This window comes from Harmonia axyridis, chromosome 1 (genome assembly GCF_914767665.1).
Source record: "Harmonia axyridis chromosome 1, icHarAxyr1.1, whole genome shotgun sequence".
NCBI lineage: Eukaryota > Metazoa > Arthropoda > Insecta > Coleoptera > Coccinellidae > Harmonia > Harmonia axyridis.
The window spans coordinates 67225124-67251431 of NC_059501.1; the positions used below are offsets into that span (position 1 = coordinate 67225124).

Sequence of the window (26308 nt, forward strand, 5' to 3'; positions counted from 1 at the left end):
AACATTTCTACAATCGCATGATCCACTTGTGGATATTTATTTTGCAAGGTATTGTCAGAAATAATACTTGAACAATAAAATACTGAATATCACTTCCATTTTCATTGAATTGAAAAAAAAGAATATAAACATTTCAAAAATGAATAACTGAAATATTTATTGATCAGGATTGGACAGGAAAATATAAATTAAAACTTCAAAAATGAATGAAAATAAAGCAGAAGGTTTCTAAAATACTTTATATATCAATTTTTCTGACCTCTCAATGAAATTTAATGACATTGCATAGTCACAGTAATGATAATTTGTCATTGGTTTCGTCAAAATTTCACTACATACATCAATTCAGAAATTGATCTGTATATCTAGCTTTGATTATTATAAAGAATGAATTGTTATCATCACTAAAACGTTTCTTTATTTTTCGGCTTAGACGTGATATAACTCAACAGAATTAGAGATTGATGAACTTCAATTCAATTCTGCAGAAAAATTGGTATTCACGGAATTCTAATAGGAAAGCAGCTGTTGGATCAAAAGCGAAAATCGCAATGATGAAATGCTTTTTTTTTGTATATAGTTCAACTAATTCGTTGCAAACTCAGTCTTTCAAAAGTTGCAAAATACAGGTTCTTTTCAATTGCGTTTTATCTAGTATTTGTTATCCTACTCAACTTTATTCTCAAGGATTCCATTTTCTCTGGAACAAAAATATATTCACAGTATGCCATTTGTTGTACACAGAACATTACACAACTACCTTGATCAAGATTTAATGCGTTCAGCATTCGGAGAATTCTTAGGGAACTGAATATTTCATTCCTTCTAGTTCGTGCATCTTCACTCTCTTCTTTCATCCCACCATTCTAACAGGGTAAATACGTTTGAACACCATCATTCAAGGATTCTATACATCATAGGGAAGATAATTCCAATCTATCATTATTTCACTCTGAAATGGTAAAAATTGTTAATTGAAAACAATGATGTTTCACCCCATTCAAAAAAGATACTATACCTGGCGAAGCTGTCGCAGTTTCTTACAGCTTTCTGCTACGAAATTGGATATCCAGCTCGATATCAACGACCCATATATCCTCCTTGAAAGCATTCTCTTCTCACTTCTCCCTGAGTCATCTCTTGATCCCCAGTTCGACTTCAGGCTTTTAAGTTCATCTCCCATTACGTTATGTTTAGTGTGAGAATCGCCGACTTTTTATTTCAGGAATAAAACGAAGTGGTCTTTAGTGCCTACAAATATGAGTGTCGAAAATGAAGACTGAACACTTGCACAATGAAATAAAAGGATATTACGTCGATAAAATGAAGTGGTGTAAAATACTTAAGAACTAGTGTGAAGATACGATGTGTTTTCGTGTTCTACAGATTCAGTATTGGCTGTTCAGGTCAGTCGTTCAGATGTTATTATGGATGGAAAGAGCACTCTTGGCATGATATTTTGTATATTGTTTAACATTCGGTTAAGAATTGCAGAGTGGCAAACTAATAACAGAATTGGCAGTTTCTCAGGCTCTCAATCTGATACTACAAGAATGTTTTCATGATAGAATTTTGCATTATATGCATATAACTAGAAGACTTGAGTCCTTGTGGCCTATCATCTTTGAAGTATTGGTTAGTTACCAATACTTTTTTGATGAATTTTGAATTTCGATAAATCAAAATCCTGTAAATATTTTTTGAATATTCTTATACTGAATATTTTTATTCGCTATATGTTGTAGATCATTATATTAGTACCCAAGAGTGCAGCCATTCTCAGTTTTTCAGTAATTTAAGATGAATCTAATGAATACCTCAGTCAGACATTCAGATGAACTGCCCTTAAAATAATGAAAAATATTGTGTATTTCGGTTTCGAATTCCAAAAATAATCAGAACAGTTTTAATAAATGTGGAAAACTCGAATGTGGAAACTTCGATTCGATTAATTTTGTGGATTTTCTTTGATAGAATTTCGTACAGACAAAGGGCCTTACTAAAGGTAATAGTAATTTACGTAACGAGTCCGGAAAATAGGGTTTTTTTGGACGAATAGACAAAATTCCAGGACGAGCGTAAGCGAGTCATGACACAATGACACAAACGACGTGATTCTTTTCGGGCCTAGTCCGGGAAGTACGTACTTTCCGGACTAGGCCGGGAAATGCTACTTTCTCAGAGAAAAAAGTGAACATTTCCCGGACGGTTGACGAAAATAGTAATTTACGTAACAAGTCCGGAAAATAAGGTTTTTTTGGACGATAGACAAGTCTGTGAGTCCAAAAAAACATTTTCGGGCATGTTGAGTACAATATTTTTTCGGCAACCATGTAAAATAACACTATCGCTGCTGCTTTCCATATTTTATTGCGATTGCGATCAAAAAACATGCAAATTTTTGACAACTAATTTCATATGAACTGTCAGCCGTTATCTCGATTGCTATGGATTCTATGATTCTTTTCCGGCCTAGTCCGGGAAGTACGTACTTTCCGGACTAGGCCGGGAAATGCTACTTTCTCAGAGAAAAAGCGGCCGGGAAGTGAGCACTTTCCGGACGGTTGTCGAAAAAATATTTAATATGAAAAGCTTGGAATCATTGCATTTTAGAAACTTTTCATACAGATTCGATATACCATTATCACTATTACTCTATTGTACAGGTACCTACATACACTTCTTCAGAAAATAATTCCTAGAATAATCAACATGCTCCAGTAATTTCTTACACCATAAAAACAAACTCATTGTTGAATACTTTGATTATTGAATAACTTATATTATTAATACTTATACTTTGTTCCTACATAATCATATAACAATAACATTCTACTCTAGATATTGGTCGGCGATTTTAACATACCTTTGAAATCGTCATTTCTATATTCGATTAGGTATAAAATCAATATTGAGTTCTATTGTAAAAATTCACTAAAACGATAGAAATATTATTGTTCAACAGATATGAATCTGATATCACACAGATTATATTCACTTATGAATACAAAATTATTAAATTATTCATAGCCAGTGAGTCGCAATACCACACACTATATGCAACTGTTTCAAAGAACTGCGCTGCGCGTTGGATCTCATAATCTGAGAAGAGGAAAATAACCGAAAGAATTCAAAAACAATTATTCTCGGCGCATGCTGAAAATTAAATTATCCTCAACACGAATGAAAAAAGAATTAATTACTCGGGAGATAAAACAATATTCTTTCATTCCACAGAATTATGGTTGCGTAGCTACCAGAGGAATTCGTTAGAAGGAAAAAGTGTTGGTATTCTTATTTTTATTTGGATTTCCTCCATATTCACATTCTTTCCTCTTTGTAAGCACATCGGGAAAATGTTAATGAGATAGGAGGTTTTTTGAGGTTGGTTACGAATCAGTATTCCCCCCTACTTGTCTTGTTTGTTTATTTTATGGTTCAACGAGGAAATTTTTTCCTCGATGAAAATAATGATACTCTATTACATTGTCAAGAGTTCAGTTACTCTTCAATTTGTTACATAGTGTTTTGGACTCTTAATACGGCTTTTATTTCTTTAGAAATAAAATTGTCAAATAAAAACGCGCTTTATGAATCAAGAATTATGTAACACGTCAATTTTGACGTATTTTGATTGAGCATGGGGATAGTGATTTCTTATTACACTTACGGCTAGTCAAATAGTATACCTAGCATTAAAATGTAGCTTACTAAAATACCTCGTAAAATATCGAAAGTCTGATCGCTGGCTTTTAGAATTGAACATTTTCAAATAATATATAGATTGGAAGCTATTTTTTCTGTCATATTTATGATTATATATTTTCTATTTAGTATTAATCTATCGTTCAAATGGGGTCACTTAACTTTAGTATTGACTGTGTTGTAGATATGAATGATTGAGTATTTTTGAGTGAATCTGATTTTTGAGAACAACAATCTTTACATATTCAATTTGAATCTCTTCAGTTTTTGAACCAGCACTGAGCTTGTATTTGTATTCAATATGAATAATTCTTTCAACTGCGATATTTACTATAGAACGTGATGGTCATGCGTAACAAAAAGTTCTTAAAATGTTGAATATGGGTGCGTCCTTTCTCCAATTATCCTGGAATATCATGACCTGTATTTATTTCATCAACAAATTTTACATTCTATTCAAAATGGATTGATTTTTTCACGGTTTCAGTAAACAAATCTTCATTTTGGAAAACGAATATTCCTGTTTTTCTTGTCGAAAATAATGAAATTTTTTTTCATGATGTATTTCGAGTTATATGAATACATAAAATCTTTGAATTCAATAATTAACAAGATCATCTTAATAATATATTCTCTCATATTTCAAATGATAGTCATCTATTATTACCATCTATACTACTATGAGTGTATATATGATAGTTTCTGACATCATTTTGTGCATATTTTAGGTTTCACAAATCGTTTTTATTTTAATATTTGTAGGATAATATACACTGTGTCCGTAAAGTATGGAACAAATTCATTTTTAGCTTAACAGACAAAAATACATTAGTTTTGTCTGTGCTCATAAAGTAACGCGTAACATTCTTTATTAGTTAAATTAACAATATTATCACAAATACTTATTTTTTACAGGCAATTGCTTTGAATGTAACACCCTGTAGTTTGTTACATTTTTAGATTAATAAAAATGTATTAAAATGAGAAATAATTTCTTTCATATTCTGTCTGCTTTTATTAATCTAAAAATGTAACAAACTACAGGGTGTTACATTCAAACCAATTGCCGCTAGACAATTAGAATTTTTGAGAATATTGTTAATTTAACTAATAAAGAATGTTACGCGTTACTTTATGAGCACACACAAAACTATTGTATTTTTGTCCACCCTGTACCAATTGGAATCAACATGTGATACATTTTGGAATCAGCTCAGCTAGAGTATTCCGAAAATTGAGACAAAATCGGGGTGTTACATTAAAAAAAAATGACGGTGACGTCATTATTCGAAATTAATTCACCCTGTATATCAGATTATTATTTGAAAATACGGTAAATTGAAATTAAAAATCGACGTGTTTCAGGATTATCTCTTGAAATGGTCTGTTTAGCTAAAAATTAATTTGTTCCATACTTTATGGACACCGTGTATAATACATTATCCTACTAATATTGAAGTTTGAAGCTAGTAAAGATGCTAAAATATACGGTAATTTCAACAAAGAGGTACACATTTAATCTTTGATGTATACGTATACCTTTTTGATGAAATTGGTCCTGATTTGGAATTCATACAAATTGGTGGTATTCGAGTTTTGCCCTATTTTATCTTCGTTGCTATTTGTTTTTCACTTGAAAGAATATATGAGATGAAAATCACAATGAAACGATTGTAAAATAAAAAGAATATCTACGAAATACAGAGCTACATCACAGCATAATTTCATTTGTTCACCATATTCTACTAGATGACAATTATATTCTAGAAGTAAATGAGTATGAAGTAATCAAATCCCTAGGCAAAGAACTAACCAGCATACGACTAGAAAGTCTAGGAACCAGAAACTATGTTGTTATCATTAACACAATGGAATTCAACGCTCGAATAGAGTGTAAATTGCCAACATATAACCCTTGAATGTGGACAAAATTAAGTCCTGAATTATTCTCGAAAATTGTAATCTATCGAATTTGACTACAACTATAATATTTTCGAACAAATAGAATAACCTTAAGAAACTCAACTCCTTCCTGAAATTATCTCGAACTGTACAATGAATATTCAATATTTCTTACCACTTCTCGCTACCGGTAATTGACCTTTATCAGAGACTTATTAAAAATCCATTCAAATTCAATTAGTGGTTCGAGAATTATTAATAACCGAAGTTTTATAAATTGACCTGTTATAATTTAACTTTAAGTGTATTATACAAAAAGTTTTTATATTCGAAGGAAGATTAATATCTCCGACATGTATTCCCTACAGGCATGAAAAATAAAACTGTTCACTTGGGGTATCCATCAAAACAAATGACGTCACGGCTCGATAAATTACATTCAAACTTTTGAAGTAGGTCTTGGATGCTTTTTCTTCCTTTTGTATTAGTGAACGTCGATTTTGTTTGCATCATCAATTACTTTCTGTTATGAAAGTTCGATAGGAATGAGTTTGTAATAAGGAGACCAAAAATAAAAGCTGCAACAAGTAACTAATAGATTAATCTAAGTATATATAAAACCGCTTGCACATATACGTCAAACTTTAAACGTAAAATCACAGCCCAAACGGGACCATCTAGAGCAAAAATGACAAGAATAAGACCCCCCTCAAAATCGTCTGGAGATCCCGGGAAAAATCCCAAACCTTCGATTCTCCCCGCGGTTTTCGAGTATACGGGGTGTTTCGGATCATTTTGACATTTCAAGTTCCATATTTCTGTGGTATCTATGGACAATTTGGCTGTCAGTGTCATGTTAATAATAAATATTCCATTTCGATATATGAAAGTTCTTGAAAAAGTTTGCAGTTTCCAAAATTGTTATTCAATATTTAAATAAATGCCGACAGATAAAATGCAAAGTCTTCGGCGAATCGAAAATTCGATAGATATTTGTCAAAATTTGGAAATGAACATTTATATCATCGAATGCATTTTCCTCAATTCAGGTTTGTTTTAAGTGTTTGTATTATTTGGAATTGATTGGATGAATGTTACTTTATTTCATGAATTTTTCGTTTATTTTCCACAATCTATAAAACTACATTTCCTTTCGTGAGAATTTGAATTTATTGCGACAGAAGATGGAACTACCAAAGAGAACAGAAGCTTCATTCATCAATTCAGTCTTGGATGGGAGTAAAAGTTATGCTACTATGAAACAGTATTAAACAGATAGAAAGACTCCTTATAGATAATTCACAATTGGCTTTATTACTGGAAAAAAAAAGAGCCAAGTTAGTCAGATAACAGTCAAAAGTTTCCATGAGTTTTTTGAATATCTAAAATATACACTTTTACGACAGAGGAGTGCAAAAATATAAGTGACCACTCCGTTTTTGAAGAATTTGAGTGCAGTGCTGTTGAATTTATAATGAATAAGTCAAATCTTTCATACTAATAATTTCAACTATATATACCCTGTTATATTATATTCCGCTCAACTGAAACATGTATTAATAAGCCTTGGAAATTAGAGACTCTCAAACTTATCACCTGATTTCTCAAAAAGGTTTCACCAAGATAAGATATTGTAGGTAATTGCTTATGAGGTAACATAGGCCATGGGTATTTGAAAGGCAAGTCTATTCATTATGTCTCTTTTTAGTTGGTTTATTATAGCTATACTGAATATTTCTAAAAATAACATTCACTTTAGATGTGAATTAATTAAATTTGGACTTATGCATCATATCATATATGACTATGAAATTGAGAAAGACATATTTTTCTAAATTCCATTATAAGTCTTTCGAATAGTACTTTGAAGATATTGATTTCAATGACGTATGGAATATATCAGTTGAAATACTAGTCAAAATGTTACGACAGAAATAAATTTTGAAGGATCATTCAGTATATGAAGAATTTAACATGGCAGTCACTTTCGAAATTGGTATCAATTTTCCAGCAATTCAATGAAGGTATAAAATACTTTAAAAAGCAACTATTTATTGAAAATTTCCATGTCATGAATGAATGATCAAATTTGTATAAAAATGTTGATACCTACCTATTTGTTCACTAAAGTTTCCAATCTTTTAATCGTTATAGGAATAGGTGCTATATGGCCATTTCAAAAATGCTATCCTACTGATTTATTCATTGCTTTTCATTTTGGTAAGAATTAAATTATTCATTGATTCAGATCCAAAGTTAACATTTGAAAAAATCAAGTCAATGTAGTTATTGACCCATATGGGTCAATAGTATTGGCCGATACAATTTTAGTACCGATTTCAAATACTCAGTTCCTTTTGACTGAAGTAAAAATTGAACAATTATCTTTGTATCTTGAAATGAGTTTTGCACTTTTCCAGTGTTCAACAATGAGATCATTATTAAATTGACTCAAGAAATTAACAGAGTATGCTATATCAGGACTAGTTAATACTGCTGAAGATATTAATAAACCTATTAATTTCTTATATGGTTCATCATTACAACTCTCTTTTGTTGAATCAAAATTCAATTTAGTTTTCACATGTTCACAATCAGACATGTTGAATTATTGCAATACATATTTGAAGAATATAATCGATAGCTTTACTACCTTTTCCATAATTTCTAGTAATATTCATCCCTAATCATTTTTTAGCTTCCCCTAATTTCTTTATCATAAAATTTTCTATCAGAAAATTCATTCAGAATTAACATTAGTTAAAACAAAAAAGTCATCCATGTACAATGCAACAATAGTAAGCCAGTTATTTTTTGATTTATTTAAATACTATGATCAATTGTTGATCTTTTGAAACTTTTATCTATCAAAATTTTATTTACTATATAGGACATAAATTGCCCTGTTTAATTCACTTCTGAGTAAAACCCAGAGCCACAAGTCTCGTTCTATAACATAGCATCAATACAATCTTCAGATACTAAAAAACTCCTTAGTTCGTCAGGAATTTCCAATAGGTCCTTCAAATTGTTCAATTATATTGTATTTCTTCACAAAATATGGAATAGAAGAATAATTTGCTGCTCAACTGAAAAATGTATTGATAAACCTTGGAAATGAGGGACTTCTTATAACCTGATTTCTCAGATATGGGTATCCGAAAGGTAGATCTATTATTCATTCTGCCTCTTTTCAGTTTGTTTATTACAGCTATACTGAATATTCCTAAAACAACATTTCACTGTAGGTCTTTTCATAGATCTTATCGAATGATTATGTAAATTCAATATTTGTCAAAACTGAAAATAAACATTGAATGCAGTTTCTTTATTTCACGTAGTATTTCTATTGACTGATAATAACTCTCACATTTTGATTATGCATTTTTCCCAAATTTTTTAAATAAGAAAGAAATTGCCATTTCTAGAGAAATGAGAATTTCAGATTTCAAAATGTCTCATTTCTCCAAAAATGACTAATTACTACTTCAAATATATACACCCTATATAATAGTTGATCAAATATTGTGTATTTCTTTACAAATTAGTTAATAATTTGAAGCTTTAATCTCAATTTTCAGACTTGAATTGGTCCAACATCTCTAGATATTTCTAATTGATATTCCACAAATAAAAATCCTGTATAATTATCCATCCAAATCCTGTATAATAATCCATCTTCTGAAAAGAAAAACAGGTGAATGTTTACTATATAGAATTAATTTTGATAATGATTCAAAAGTGATGAAATTTTGCTTACTTATTAATTTTGGGTATTAGATCACGAATCCGGTGACATAAATTCCTCAATCCTGCTGGTTTTTTTTGAAAATTTGTAAAATTGGCTTGATGAAGGTAAGGTTATCCACATTAATAGCTAGTTTTCTTGTATTTTATCAACTGATTCTCGTTAGAAATGATTAATTAATCACATTTCAAGCTTTTCCCTAAAGAAAAATGGCTTTTTCTCGTCAAAAACTACTATTTTATTCATTGTTTATATCCGGTGGCGGCAATTATGTTCAATACGTAACGTCTGTCAAATGCCAAATAATCTGCAACGTTGCCAGTATGCCCAGATCTTCTTGATGGGATCGGTCTTTACTTGGTAGAAATTCATATTAATAAATTGTTTGAGATTATGACGTATTATAAAACTATATGGAAACTCATAACATGACAAGTCTACAGGGTGGCCACTTTTTTAATGGGATTGTATTGGTAACTTTTAAACCATAAGAGTTAGAAAGTCGGTCAAATGGAAAAAAAGTTGCATGCATAGAAGCATTATTATTGAGACTCGCTCTGCTCGCCGAAGGGGCTCCGCCCCTTGGACCCCGTCACTATGCCGGTAGATCCTTCACTGGGTATCCCTCTAGAAAATAAAAGATTTTTTTCGGAAACCTTGTATCGTTAGCTGATTTTAGACGATTCACTCGGTATCCTATGCTGATTCTAGGGTAGAATTCTATATGACTTCTTTCCTAGAACATACCGTTTCGCCCTTGCTCACATGAAAATATTTGATGCAAATAACTTTCCATGACGACAAATCAAGGGCGGTCCTAGCCTTAAATTTTGAGGGGGTTCGCCGTTATGTGCTTCGAGTATTTCTATGGGACCAAATCCCAGATTATACCGATATCAAGCCTTACCTCTCAAAAATATTTATATTTAGATATTCATATGAATATTTATATAAGGCGTACAACTTTGCGTCCACCGTTTTGCAATAGATGGCTGTAACGGTAAGTGGTAGTAGAAATAAATATATCGTAGATGTCATACAATAAGTTTAGGTATTTGTGAACATAACGCCATTGACATGTTAGTCGATTTGTGTCTGCATCATAAAGTTATTCACGATTAACCATGTTAGCTTACGAGCCAAATTCTCGTCATTTGCAGGAGGTTTCAATTTTCCATTAAAATATGAAAAAATCCGCGGCTGAGGTTCATCGAATGCTTTCAAATACCTATAGTGAGAACGATATTGGTGGAAGAACGTACCAACGATATTGTTTATGTCTAGGTTTAGTTATTTTCTGGTACATCTGTAAAATGGCTTGTTCCGTTTGATTAAATAAATAAAGATATAGATGAGTGGTTTCAACGCTTCAAGAATGGTGATTTTGATGTCGAAGACCAGCATCGCGGTGGAAGAGAGAAGTTTTTTGAAGATGCAGAATTGGAGGCAATAATTGATCAAGACTCATGTCAAACGCAACAATAATTGTAGGATCAATAGGAGTGACACTAAAAGCCATTTCAAAACGCCTGAAAGTCATAGGAATGACTAAGAAACAAGGAAATTGGGTGCGGTACGAGTTGAAGCCGCGAGGTGTTTGAACGACGTTTATTTACTTGTGAACAGCTGCTTGCAAGAAAAAGACGGAAGGGGTTTCTGCATCGGATTGGGACTGGAGACGAAAAATGGGTTCATTACGATAATCCCAAGCGCATAAAATCATGAGGATATCCTGACAATGCTTCCACATCGACGGCCAAACCGAATATTCACGGTTCTAAGGACATGCTCAGTATTTGGTGGGACCAGCTCGGCGTAGTGTATTATGACTGAAAGAATCACAGGCGATCGTTATCGAACGCAATTAATGCGTTTGTACCGAGCATTGAAAAACAAACCGTCGCAATACAACGAGAGAGAAGATGAATTGATTTTACTGCATGACAATGCTCGACCCCATGTTGCGAAAGTAGTCAAGATATACTTGGAAACGTTAAAATGGGAATTCCTACCCCACAACCCTACCCGACGTATTCTCTAGACGTTGCTCCCACGGACTATCACTTGTTTCAATTAATAGCACACGGCCTGGCTGACCAACACTTCCGATCTTATGAAGAAGTAAAAACTTGAATCGATTCGTGGATCGCTTCAAAAGATGACCAGTTTTTTCAATTCGTACGCTGTCCGAAAGATGGGAGAAAGTAGTGACCAGCGATGGGCAATACTTTGAATTATAAATGTATAACCAGTTTTTTACAAATTACAAATTTCGCAAAAAAAGTTGTACCCTTATGTATTTGTTGTATTATAATGCCATTATTTACCTATCAGGGTTTTAACCATTCAGGTAGAAATTTAAAAAAAATTAGATTGTTTAATATGAAAAAAAGAAGACAATTGGCAACTACATCACAAAATCTAATTTGGTCTTTAAAACTTTGAACCCTTTGAAAACCTTGTAATCACAGCGTCCTCGTCAACATCAATGTCCCTATAAATGTTCAGGAGGACAAAATACTCCATAAAAATGGAAGCAAACTACTAAATATGTCGTTTTCCACTGAATCTTGTCATCTGAATCTTATTATTATCCTCTATGATAGAAAAACTTTATTCAAATCAACAGAATTTTCTCACACCAAAATATCACAGCGATATATATCGATATTTTACTCTTACATATTTCGATACATTTCGATAGTGTCAGAAATTATCGATACAATATACAGGGTCTTTCACGAGGAACCTCACCCATATTTATACGGGAAACTACTGAACGTATTTTCATGAAATTCAGCACTTATAAGTATTTCACGATGCTGATAAAATCTAAAATATTTTCAAGGCATGAACACCTCCGGTTTTTCCGGAAATGACGTCAACTTCCGTTTTTCAAATTAGAACACCATTTTTTTATTGCAGAAATAGATTCCTTAGAAAATTTCAAGTTATTTTGGTGTAACATTTTTCAGTTTTGGTTGGAAAATTCTCTCTGAGCGAGAAAATTCGAAAAAAATATCGAAAATAGAGCTCCGCTGAAACAAGAATAACTTCGAGGTTTTTGGATGGAAAATTTTCATATTTGGGATTTTTCAAGATGTAAGATTGATGTATCCACTTTAAAAATCGAAATCGCGATTCATGATACAGGGGGTGAAAAAATCGCTTTCAAAGTTAGGGATGACAAAATCGTGAAAAATCAATTTTTCCAAAGTAGAACCCCATTTTTTTATGGCAGATATTGAATCTACGTTAAAAAATAATGTGAGTGTATGCATCACACCTTTGCCCTAAAGTGGATATTTTCTGAGTTATTCACAAAAAACTGTTTTGAATTTTCAGCTATTTCTTTTCCCTTCACGCCAAAAAGATGAAATTTTCAGGAACTGTTACTTAAACCATATTTTAGATTTTACTACCCTAATATGCAAGAGAAAAAAGTTACAGGTTGTTCCTAAATAGATGGCGAATTTTGATTCGAATTTGTATCGGAAACCTCTTTATTTCAACTAATCGGCCATCGGTTTTCTCTCCAGTGATAAATAAATAATTCCTTATGAACCATATGCAAAAACTTACCATGTTACATTCTTTTTTTTTAATAATAGTATCATTAATTACATCTGCCAAATTTCTCTCTATTCAGTAGCATTTTGTGTTTACTATTAATTTGGTGATAATTCGTATTAAGTTATAAAATCAATCACTATGCCTAATGTTACCAATGAAGATTATTTAAATCTCATTCTACTTCATGGAGAATGTAATAAAGTTGTAGATAGAACGATTCGACTGTTCATTGAGAGGTTTCCTGACCGACCCAGACCAACGAGAGATACCATTAACAGAACCATGACAAACTTGAGAAATTCTCTAGTTATAACTGCGAGAGTTTGCCCTGGTTCTCCTAATAGTAACTTGAAGTCGGTTTCAAGAAGGGGTGAAAAATCTACAGCATGGTTCAGATAACAGTTCCTGAAAATTTCAACTTTTTGGCGTGAAGGGAAAAGAAATAGCTGAAAATTCAAGACGAAAAACAGTTTTTTGTGAATAACTCAGAAAATATCCATTTTAGGGCAAGGGTGTGATGTATACACTCACATTATTTTTTAACGTAGATTCAATATCGGCCATAAAAAAATGGGGTTCTAATTTGAAAAAATTGATTTTTCACGATTTTGTCATCCCTAACTTTGAAAGCGATTTTTTCATCCCCTGTATCATGAATCGCGATTTCGATTTTTAAAGTGGATACATCAATCTTACATCCTGAAAAATCCCAAAAATGAAAATTTTCCATCCAAAAACCTCGAAGTTATTCTTGTTTCAGCGGAGCTCTATTTTCGATTTTTTTTTCAATTTTCCCGCTCAGAGAGAATTTTCCAACCAAAACTGAAAAATGTTACATCAAAATAACTTGAAATTTTCTAAGGAATCTATTTCTGCAATAAAAAAATGGTGTTCTAATTTGAAAATCGGAAGTTGACGTCATTTCCGGAAAAACCGGAGGTGCTCATGCCTTGAAAATATTTTAGATTTCATCAGCATCGTGAAATACTAATAACTGCTGAATTTCATGAAAATACGTTCAGTAGTTTCCCGTATAAATATGGGTGAGGTTCCTCGTGAAAGACCCTGTATAGATATCGATAGTTTTCTGACCTTTGCCCATCCCTAGTGTGGATTTGCCGAACGCAGTCATAACCATAAACAAAGATTTCTCTATGATCATAATGTCAGTCATACGCATGTCTTAAAAATTTGTTGAAATATAAATCGTATATTGTATTCTTTAATAATGAATAAAAAATAACCGATATCAACCAAATCCTCAGATCTCATTTTTCCAGAAATGGCAATTCCTTTCTTTGAAGAATTTGGGAGAAATGAATAATCAAAATGTGAGCGTCAGTCTTTCAAGAAAGGTATTCGTGCTTATAAGTTTGTAAAAAATTTTTAGAGAATATTGAATAATAATATAATCCCAACATTAAGATTTTAAATTAGCACATTTCTTCTTTATAGAGACATGTATGATGCATAAGTCCAAATTTAATTGATGATTGGGTGGGAAAAATTGACAAAAAAAGTTTATGTTTGTTAGTTAAGTTGTAATCCTTTTTATGGTCCTTTTTTTGTTCATTTAATAGTTACAATAGACAATTATTAGCATATTTTTCTCTGAATTTCAACTTTGAAAGAAAATTTGTCGTTTTATGTCTTGCCGATGAAAATATTGATATTCTTGTAAGTCAATTCAAAATGAATAATAGATATATTTTAAGGGCTATCATTCCATTGGATATTTACTTGTGAGCCCTAAAATGAAGTTACATTTATTCAATTGACTCATTAATAGAAATATTACCTGAAATAAAGAAATTGCATTCAATGTTTATTTTCAGTTTTGACAAATATTGAATTTACATAATCGTTCGATAAGATCTATGAAAAGACCTACAGTGAGATTTTTGTTTTAGGAATATTCAGTATAGCTGTAATAAACAAACTGAAAAGAGGCAGAATGAATAATAGATCTACCTTTCGGATACCCATATCTGAGAAATCAGGTTATAAGAAGTCCCTCATTTCCAAGGTTTATCAATACATTTTTCAGTTGAGCAGCAAATTATTCTTCTATTCCATATTTTGGGAAGAAATACAATATAATTGCAACAATTTGAAGGACCTATTGGAAATTCCTGACGAACTGAGGAGTTTTTTAGTATCTGAAGATTGTATTGATGCTATGTTATACAACGAGACTTGTGGCTCTGGGTTTTACTCAGAAGTGAATTAAACAGGGCAATTTATGTCCTATATAGTAAATAAAATTTTGATAGATATAAGTTTCAAAAGATCAACAATTGATCATAGTATTTACATAAATCAAAAAATAATTGGCTTACTATTGTTGCATTGTACGTGGATGACTTTTTGTTTCAACTAATGTTAATTCTGAATTAATTTTCTGATAGAAAATTTTATGATTAAGAAATTAGGGGAAGCTAAAAAATGATTAGGGATGAATATTACTAGAAATTATGGAAAAGGTAGTAAAGCTATCGATTATATTCTTCAAATATGTATTGCAATAATTCAACATGTCTGATTGTGAACATGTGAAAACTAAATTGAATTTTGATTCAACAAAAGAGAGTTGTAATGATGAACCATATAAGAAATTAATAGGTTTATTAACATCTTTAGCAGTATTAACTAGTCCTGATATAGCATACTCTGTTAATTTCTTGAGTCAATTTAATAATTATCTCATTGTTGAACACTGGAAAAATGCAAAACTCATTTCAAGATACAAAGATCATTGTTCAATTTTTACTTCAGTCAAAAGGAACTGAGTATTTGAAATCGGTACTAAAATTGTATCGACCAATACTATTGACCCATATTAGTGGGTTTGACTTGATTTTTTCAAATGTTAACTTTGGATCTGAATCAATGAAAAATTTAATTTTTACCAAAATGAAAAGCAATGAATAAATCAGTAGGATAGCATTTTTGAAATGGCCATATAGCACCTATTCCTATAACGATTAAAAGATTGGAAACTTTAGTGAACAAATAGGTAGGTATCTACATTTGTATACAAATTTGATCATTCATGACATGGAAATTTTCAATAAATAGTTGCTTTTTAAAGTATTTTATACCTTCATTGAATTGCTGCAAAATTGATACCAATTTCGAAAGTGACTGCCATGTTAAAATTCTTCATATACTGAATGATCCTTCAAAATTTATTTCTGTCGTTACATTTTGACTAGTATTTTAACTGATATATTCCATACGTTATTGAAATCAATATCTTCAAAGTACTATTCAAAAGACTTAATAATGGAATTTAGAAGAATATGTCTTTCTCAATTTCATAGTCATATATGATATGATGCATAAGTCCAAATTTAATTAATTCACATCTAAAGTGAATGTTATTTTTAGAAATATTCAGTATAGCTATAATAAACCAACTAAAAAGAGACATAATGAATAGACTTGCCTTTCAAATACCCATGGCCTATGTTACCTCATAAGCAATTACCTATAATATCTTATCTTGGTAAAACCTTTTTGAGAAATCAGGTTATAAGTTTGAGAGTCTCTAATTTCCAAGGTTTATTAATACATGTTTCAGTTGAGCGGAAAATAATATAACAGGGTATATATAGTTGAAATTATTAGTATGAAAGATTTGACTTATTCATTATAAATTCAACAGCACTGCACTCAAATTCTTCAAAAACGGAGTGGTCACTTATATTTTTGCACTCCTCTGTCGTAAAAGTGTATATTTTAGATATTCAAAAAACACATGGAAACTTTCGACTATTATCTGACTAACTTGGCTCTTTTTTTCCAGTAATAAAGCCAATTGTGAATTATCTATAAGGAGTTTTTCTATCTGTTTAATACTGTTTCATAGTAGCATAACTTTTACTCCAATCCAAGACTGAATTGATGAATGAAGCTTCTGTTCTCTTTGGTAGTTCCATCTTCTGTCGCAATAAATTCAAATTCTCACGAAAGGGAATGTAGTTTTATAGTTTGTGGAAAATAAACGAAAAATTCCTGAAATAAAGTAACATTCATCCAAATAATACAAACCCTTCAAACGAACCTGAGTTGAGGAAAATGCATTCGATGATGATATCAATGTTCATTTCCAAATTTTGACAAATATCTATCGAATTTTCGATTCGCCGAAGACTTTGCATTTTATCTGTCGGCATTATTTAAATATTGAATAACAATTTTGGAAACTGCAAACTTTTTCAAGAACTTTCATATATCGAAATGGAATATTTATTATTAACATGACACTGACAGCCAAATTGTCCACAGATACCACAGAAATATGGGACTTGAAATGTCAAAATGATCCGAAACACCCCGTATACTCGAAAACCGCGGGGAGAATCGAAGGTTTGGGATTTTTCCCGGGATCTCCAGACGATTTTGAGGGGGGTCTTATTCTTGTCATTTTTGCTCTAGATGGTCCCGTTTGGGCTGTGATTTTACGTTTATAGTTTGACGTATATGTGCAAGCGGTTTTATATATACTTAGATATAAGAAAAGTAAATTATGTCATTTTGATTTTTCTTTTTTTCCCACTTTATTTCAAATATCATCAAAAAATGTCACAGGAATTTTTTATTCGACAGTAAATTATCCTCAATTTGACGTAATCAGATTTCGTTTCCAACGTTTCGTACTCTCTGGGACACCCTCAACCTCAATTTTTTCAATACGGACCTGCATATTTTATGACATTTTTCGAAATAACTTTTAACGCTGAATTCAACGATATATCATTCAAAGTAGATTTTCAGGTGATTTTGACCCTTATCCAATTTTCTTTGGGTCGGATTTGTATTACCTTTATTCAGTTTAATTGGCAACATGCAATATGCAATAAATTTCGATAAGAAAGTCAACTTACCCATCTTGAACTAAATGGAACATATTAGGATCAAAGCAAGAAACCAGTATACTGGTTTCTTGGTTCTTCTTTTATAATAATCATTGAAATATTTCAATTCATAATAATTAAACGAAAGTATCATTTAACGAAAGAAAAATCAGATGATTATTCGAAAGTAAATGAAAATTAATGAAGTAAGTGTTTGAAATGTCCACCATTTTGTAAAATAGGTACACTTTACGGTTCTGGAACCCATACTTCTTATACATTTGCTTGTTTGGTCTCCTTGAATACCTTTCGAAACATTCTCAATTTTCTCGCGAGGTATCACTATTGTTGTATTTGTCATTTGTTCCGTTGAAACAAATTACAGAATCGAACTTTATTTTGAGATCATTACGATATAATTTGTGCAAGGCTTGGTATTCAAATTTGAAATCATTGTATTCGCGTCTGTTGACTATTTTATTAACAGCAGTTTTTGAAAAATTCCATTCACTGGCCACAGTTCTCGATTTTTTTCTGGGTTCGATTGAATTTGGGTCAGAACATTGATATCGTTAATAAACTTATTTTTTCTTACATACACACCATTAAATTTGGATGAGGGTCAAAATCATCTGAAAATCAACTTTGAATGACATTGTGTGATATATCGTTGAATTCAGCGTTAAAAGTTATTTCGAAAAATGTCATAAAATATGCAGGTCCGTATTGAAAAAAATGAGGTTGAGGGTGTCCCAGAGAGTTCGAAACGCTGGATACGAAATCTGAATACGTCAAATTGAGGATAATTTACTGTCGAATAAAAAATTCATGTAACATTTTTTGATAATATTTTAAATAAAGTGGGAAAAAAAGAAAAATCAAAATGACATAATTTACTTTTTTTATGATATCTCAATAACCGGCCCTGATAATCTCGATTTGTTTGAACTGCTTTATAATGCTTCTATGCATGCAATTTTTTCTCCATTTGACCGACCTTCTAACTCTTATGGCTTAAAAGCTACCAATACAAACCCATTAAAAAAGTGGCCACCCTGTAGACTTGTCTTGTTTGGTTTCCGAAATAGTTATTTAGTAATCTTCCATTCAACTCTTTCTTAGTACCTATCCTCTCAATTAATTTTTACTTTAATCTTTAATAACAGTAATTAATGATTTTTCAATACTTTCAATCGGTTTGTCAATCAGAAATGCTTGACTGTGTAGAAATAGAGTATAAAGTTCTAATAAAGAGTCAAAAAAAATCGGTTACAGCTTTTAAGGCCTTTTTTTCAGCTAAGAAATTTTTTTTCAATGGCACCCATAGCTTCAGCAAGCGTTCAATAGCTAGAACTAGTGAAAGCCATCGAATTCTAGAATAAGAAAGAACATTGCTGTAAGTTGTTTCTGCATACTCACGAAAACCTTTCATCGTTCGACCCTTACAAAAAATATCGAAAAATATTTGAAAATTTTAAGACCAATAGAATGCACAGAAATTAAAATCATATCGGCGGAAGTGGAAGCAGTATTGTGAAGTCTATGCGCTGGACAACCGATAGTTTCATTGTCGAATTAAAAAAAAACTCGCCTTTATTTTACTTCGAAGTAAGTACCGCACTGACAGCGAAAATATTTTATATGGAAATATTAAGGTACTCTAAGGATTCAATATAAAATAAAGTGATTGCATAAGACTATTTTTTTGAACAATTTTAATAATTTTATTTTCAATCCTTCGGTTTCTGAAAAATAATGTTTGAGCAACGGAAACAGCATTTCAGATTTATGATTACTGGAATCCGTTGAGATTCCATGAAAACAAATTTTGTCTCACCTACACTATATAAGGAAATATGAATCTCATAACGATCAAATTACTGACCGGGACAATTGAATAACTAACCGGGACACGGGGACTCAATGGTCCAAACCGGGACATGTCCCGTCGTACCGGGACGTATGGCAGCTAATCGTGAATAACTTTATGATGCAGATACAAATCGACTAACATGTCGATGGCGTTATGTTCACAAATACCAAAACTTATTGTGTGACATCTACGTTATATTTATTTCTACTACCACTTACTGTTACAGCCATCTATTGCAAAACGGCGCGCCGTTGCCGCGGCGGAAGCAAAGTTGTACGCCTTATATAAATATTCATATGAATATCTAAATATAAATATTTTTGAGAGGTTAGGCTTGATATCGGTGTAATATGGGATTTGGTCCCATAGAAAAACTCGAAGCCCAAAATGGCGAACCCCCTCAAAATTTAAGGCTAGGACCGCCCTTGATTTGTCGTCATGAAAAGTTAGGATTTGCATCAAATATTTTCATGTGAGCAAGGGCGAAACGGTATATTCTAGGAAAAAAATCATATAGAATTCCAACCTAGAACCAGCATAGTATACCGAGTGAATCGTCTGAAATCAGCTAACGATACAAGGTTTCGGAAAAAAAGCTTTTATTTTCTAGCCGGATACCCAGTGAAGGATCTACCGGCATAGTGACGGGGTCCAAGGGGCGGAGCCCCTTCGGCGAGCAGAGCGAGTCGTAAAATTAATACTGAAGTCTACCTAATATGAAATATTCTGCTTCTGGAATTCAAACTGGCTGCAATTAATTCGTATAAAAGTCATTTCAATACCATCTTGAAAACACGCACCATGCATTCTGAGGACATAAAATGAACTTGTCCAATGAAAAATCTATTTATTAAAAAAAAAAAAACAGGATAGCACTTATGTGAAGTCAGGAGCTTCTGAGCGCTCGGTCATTTGTGTACCTGTTGCACCCTTAGAGATCACAGAACTGTTTAGAGGTATATGTGGTCTTCAAGGACGCTATCGGTGCATGAACGAACAATGATTAAATGCCCCTGACCTTACGATAGTGCTTTATTTATATTTTTTTTCGATATTTTGCTGGGATTTCTCTGATTCTCATGATGTACTCTGCATGAAAATTCGGATGAAGCTTAAAATCGTGATTTACTTATCGCGTAATTTTTGTCGATATTGGACGTTTATGGAAAACTTATCATAATTTTGTGCTGAAATTTTGCATATTGGGGTTTGAGACATTGATCTTTTTTCCTAAAATATTTCCAGATCTCTACAACTTCCGGTTTCACCGAAAACAGACTACGTTTTCCTTATTTCAAATAGCACAACCAGTATATTATTGATTCACAAACTTGAAATTTCCAGGGTAGCAATATTCGCGTATTATTAGTACGATTTCGATGACATTACGTATGATTCCATAAAATTTTCAGCTGTGGGTATTATATTTCCCTAAGGCATGTGGAAATAACCGAGCAAAACAAACATAGGAACAAGGGAGAATATTGCCACACCTATTGGTGGAGTTTTTCCACTGAGAACTGACCTCAGAGAACCTATTTCCCTTACTTTCTTCTTCAAGTTCATGACTTCTGAGTACTGAACTGACTATTTCTCATGAATTTCTATATTCTACGGAACAGTAATTTATTTTTCTTCCGAATAGAAAAGTTGGAATTTCGTTAAGAGTTCCTCATTATTTAAAGTTTATTCATTCGAAAATTTATATATGTAAAACACTGGATTCTTCTAAACGAAAGGAATCCAGTTACATGAAATGAATGTCAACTAGTGTTTAACTTATAGCAAAAAAGCTAGCCCCAAGACCGCGAAACTTATTCCAAGTTTCCTCTGGCAACAAAACTAATTTGATCAGTATCGTAGCAAATGTTAACGAAATAATTAAATGTTCCGAAGTTGCGAAATCCTAACAGAATCGCATTAGTTCGTACAAAAGGGAGAAGTTTGATCAACTTGATGCACCAGTTAGTTTTGGCCGAACGGCTTAGGAAATTACTTTCTCGTATTTTTCCGGCATAACCTTTAAGAATAGGATAGGTATGCTGAAAGTTTTGCTTTCGTTCAAGGTCATTTGAATCGAGATCAATCCAGTGAAACTGATTTATTATATCAATTTGATAAAATTGTGCTCTGAACTGGTGATGATTGAGTGAAATTTTGTTCTAAATCAATTCACTTCACGTTTTTCAATCCAATCAGCTGGAATTTCTTGGAATTCTCAATTTTCGGTTGTCCGCAAATTTAGTGTTTATTGATGCAATCGAAAACAAATAACATTTATCTAATAGCAATTCGCAAGTTTCATAGTTTTCATCAGCGGCCATTGAAAAGTCTCCGGTCTACCATAGTAAAACACATTTTTTGGCAAAATTCAACATAGTTGCCTTCGAGGGCTATAGAGCGATTATAGCGATCTTCCAACTTTTCGATACCGTTTTGTAGTACGATTTGTCTTTCGCTTCAAAAGAGGCCCAGGTTTCGGCGATTACTCCTTCATTGGCTCTTAATTTTTTTCCAGCTAGTATTCTTTCGAGGTCTAAGAACAGAAAAAAGTCGGTGGGGCCAGATCTGGCCAATACGGTGATCGCAGAAGCAATTCGAAGCCCAATTCATGCAATTTTGCCATTGTTTTCATTGATTTGTGACAAGGTGCATTGTCTTGATGAAACAGCAACTTTTTTTTCTTCAAATGAGGCCGTTTTTTAACGATTTCATCCTTCAAACTATCCAATAACGCTATATAATAATCGCTGTTGACGATCTGGCACTTTGTAAGGTAATCAATTGATATTACACCTTGCGCATCCCAGAATACTGATGCCATAACCTTGCCAGCTGACAGTTGTGTTTTTCCTCGCTTTGGATTCGGTTGATCAGCTGACTGTTGAATGGAATCCAGAGTGAAATGATGGACCTATGTTGCATCCATTGTCACATATCGACGCAAAAATTCAGGTTTATTGCACTTAAACAGCTTCAACCACTGCTCAGAATAATTCATATGTTGTTGCTTTTGATCGATTGTCAAGCTCAGTCTTCACACCTCTCTTCGGTCACTTTGAAGACCTTCAGAACATCTCTTTCCAAAGACTCGTTCATCCAATGAACAGCAAGGCTCTGGAACACATTGCCTAGGGAGGTGTTCCCCGAGGAATATAACCTTCAGAAATTCAAAAAGATGCCATCTGTGCATCAGACCGGGGACTTTTTAATTGGCCTAATATTATCTCTGATTCGATGAATTTTTATTGGAATTCATTCAATGTTTCAATGAATTATGTTCAGTTATTACCAAATTACGTTTTTATAGTGAATTTTCACCTTTTTTAACATTGTCAGGGTCAGAATTCTGCTGGAAAGCTCTCGAAGCTTATTTTTTTTGTTGTAATGGAATCTTAAATAGTTATTTAAGATGACATGAGTATGATTCTGTCAAAAAGTTATGTGGATTTCCGTAAATTAATGGATAAATCTTGATTTCAATTGCTAGCAAAACGAGAACTTCGACTTTGGACACCTGCTGTGAAAAAAAAATCCTTGAAACAAAACGAGCGAGTAATTTCATAAAACGGTGTCATTTATGCATTAGAGTCCGAGGGAAACAGTTTGAACATTTACTGTAAGTTAGATTTAAGAATTAAATAAATAATCGAAAGTTAAGTCTGTGTTTAATTAATTTACCTTTTTTTTTCAATAATATTCCTTTTTCGCTTCCCCTAATCCATCTTTTTCCCTATTGTGACTTTAAAAAATAATAACAAAGCCCGGTATCAAATGTAATGTCATAGCAAGCGGCAAAATTACCTGATAGCGGGGTTACTAGTTTCAACTTAGTTAAGTAGGGCATCGGTAAAATGATGAAAATACCTAGTTTTATGGGCATAAGATTCGTGTATTGTACCATTTATAAATCTGTCTAAAATGCCCAATTTTTTGATGTTACTTGCTCGTTTTGTTTCAAGGATTTTTTTTTCATAGCAGGTGTCCAAAGCCGAAGTTCTCGTTTTGCTAGCAATTGAAATCAAGATTTATCCATTAATTTACGGAAATCCACATAACTTTTTGACAGAATCATACTCATATCATCTTAAATAACTATTTAAGATTCCATTACAACAACAAAAATAAGCTTCGAGAGCTTTCCAGCAGAATTCTGACCCTGACAATGTTAAAAAAGGTGAAAATTCACTAAAAAACGTAATTTGGTAATAACTCGAAAACCATGCAACTTTTACTGGGGTCATGTTAGGCTGGTTAGGTCCCTCTTTAGCTTACCTACCTCCGGTTTCACTGTGACGTGCCACTTATGGGACACCCTGTATGTTAATCATCCACATTGTATATTTATTTCATATTTCCTTTTCATCTGATAAGTGATGTTTTCTTTGAATTCTTATATATAACGCCTTTTTGGAAATTCGCTGAATCTTCAACGATTATTGAGTATTACCAAATCCATTACAATAATAGGAAATCATCCATTTATACCAAGCTCCCAATCATTAATTCGATTTCATGCACATTAAACAATCTTGTTATATAAAGGTCGACTGCAAAAATACTCTAATTAATAAACCCAAAAATAACCATGTCATCTTGTAACCATATTACCCGAGACTGTGGAAGGAAATAATTGCAGCAATGAGCCCCTCAATTGTCCTTCTCGGGTAATTAGAAATGTGTGACAAATTCTGTATCATGCTTCCCAGCGAGAATGAATATTAACCCACTTCGTAAATTGCCATTGTCTTCATTTGTCTGGGGAACAGAACCGGGTTCCGGGCTTGAACGTTTCTGTCATAAATTGCATTATGATATGTTAGGGGAACGGAGCCAGAGCACGGAGAGATCTTCTCTCTGGTGGAATCGATGAATTGATTGCCTTTCTCCTGTTTTTCCATTATCCTTTCTTATTTCGCGCAGAGTTGGTTACTGCAAACGTGGTTTTCACCTAGTTTTCGACTTTTGGCGAATGTGAGTTGGGTTGTTCAGCATGGAATTTCGTATTATCGTAAATTTGTATTTGATTAGCTACGTCTCCATATATCTATGTGGGATCCCAATTCTTAACCAACCCTGCGAATGATACGCTACTGACTTGATGATACGAAAACTACGCGATCGATCCTAAAACGGTGGACCATGCAGATTTATCGATATAGAGAAACGTAAGGGGAATAAGTACTTGAGACTTGAGACGGAGACTGGAGTACGATACAGACGAACGAGGGTGGTATTCGACTTTAGAGAATAGACGGACATAGTTAGGATTCGACGTTACAGATTAGACGGAAAAAGTTAAATAATTCGACTTGAGGGATTAGACGCATATGATTCGACGTTAAAGAGTAGATGCAGCGAGTTAGATAATTTCGACGTTAGATATAGGGATCTACTCGAATAATTAGACGATTAACAATAAGACGAAATAAAATAACTTCGATAGACGAAAGCTCGTTGGCTGTACATTCAATGACGTTGAGAATGTACAAAGTGTGAATAAACAGCAGTTAAGTACCGGCGGCCTTTATATAACCCCTAGGAACGATATAAAACCCTACATTTATGTATCTACATGAAATGAAAATCCAGTGGGTTACAACTGAGATCTCTAAAATACTGGTGTGAGCACTGATTAGATTTTGTTTGAGATAATTCTGGTGACTCGGCTTTGCATGGGTCCTTCATCTCATTTGTTCCTGTGGTGACGCTATTCAAAGAATTAACCAGTCAACGGCATCCTTTCAAAATTTTCATTTGTTGTGTCGAAAGACGACGTGAGCGCCACCATAAGACACAATGCGGAAATCAAGTGAAAAAGGACCCTTTAAGGTTTTCAAGAGTAAGTGAGCACACCAGTGCTCTAGTTGAAAAAAATATATCACTTGAAAGATTAAAGTAGCGACTTATAAAGGGAGTAGCTTTCTTGGATTTTAAATCAAAAGTTAATCGACTTTTGACAGAACAAATGAAAATTTCAAAATGATGTCGTTGATTGGCCAATTATTTGTATAGCTCCACTTTAAAGAAGAAAAGAGAAAAGGTACCCATGCAGAACTGAGTCGGCAGAATTATCTTAAACAAAATATAATCAGTGAATAGACATGTATTTTAGACAACTTAGTTACAACCTTAGGATATAGATAGAAGGTTCTTGATCCCGAATACAAGAGAGATGGAAGTTTAGTGTCACCAATCACAATCGAGCTAGCCGATTGTGTGTGCGAGCCATAGGCGTGGAGAATACTGATTTGATTGTTGAATGCTTTATCAGAAATCCTTTTTTCATAACTTTACAATAGCTAAATCATTAAACTGAGAAAAACATAGACCCTTTTGAAACACGAAAGAATTTTTATGGGTGCATCACATTGTAAACTATTTCCGAGCATGAATGATAATTTCGAAATTAATCAAATTATGCTACGCTACAACTATAGTGTACCGTCAGACAAGGAGTGACGAATGTTGGCATCAAAACAAATGCAAGGCGATTTCCGTTCTGTTCTAAGATTACAACCGATGAAATTCAGTGCTCGTTCTTTTATCAGCCAATTGCGTCCTTGATGGATCGCACAAAATCCTAACTTTTTTTTTGAGCGTTCGTTAACCGAATTGATCACTCACTTTATGTCAGGATGTATCAAA

At 32.8% G+C, this 26308-nt stretch overlaps 1 protein-coding gene across 2 annotated transcripts in view; it reads left to right on the forward strand.

The window, feature by feature from the left end:
- LOC123670744 (protein unc-13 homolog B) overlaps positions 1–26308 on the forward strand; it is a 637597-nt gene that overhangs the window by 328471 nt on the left and 282818 nt on the right. Inside the window, exon 1 of one of the 2 annotated variants that reach the window (XM_045604284.1) lies at positions 1165–1406. The exons of the other annotated variant lie outside the window; for it this stretch is intronic. The gene's annotated coding sequence lies outside the window, so the exon portion shown is untranslated. Of the gene's footprint in view, positions 1–1164; positions 1407–26308 lie in introns of those variants that run through there. 2 annotated transcript variants of the gene reach the window in all.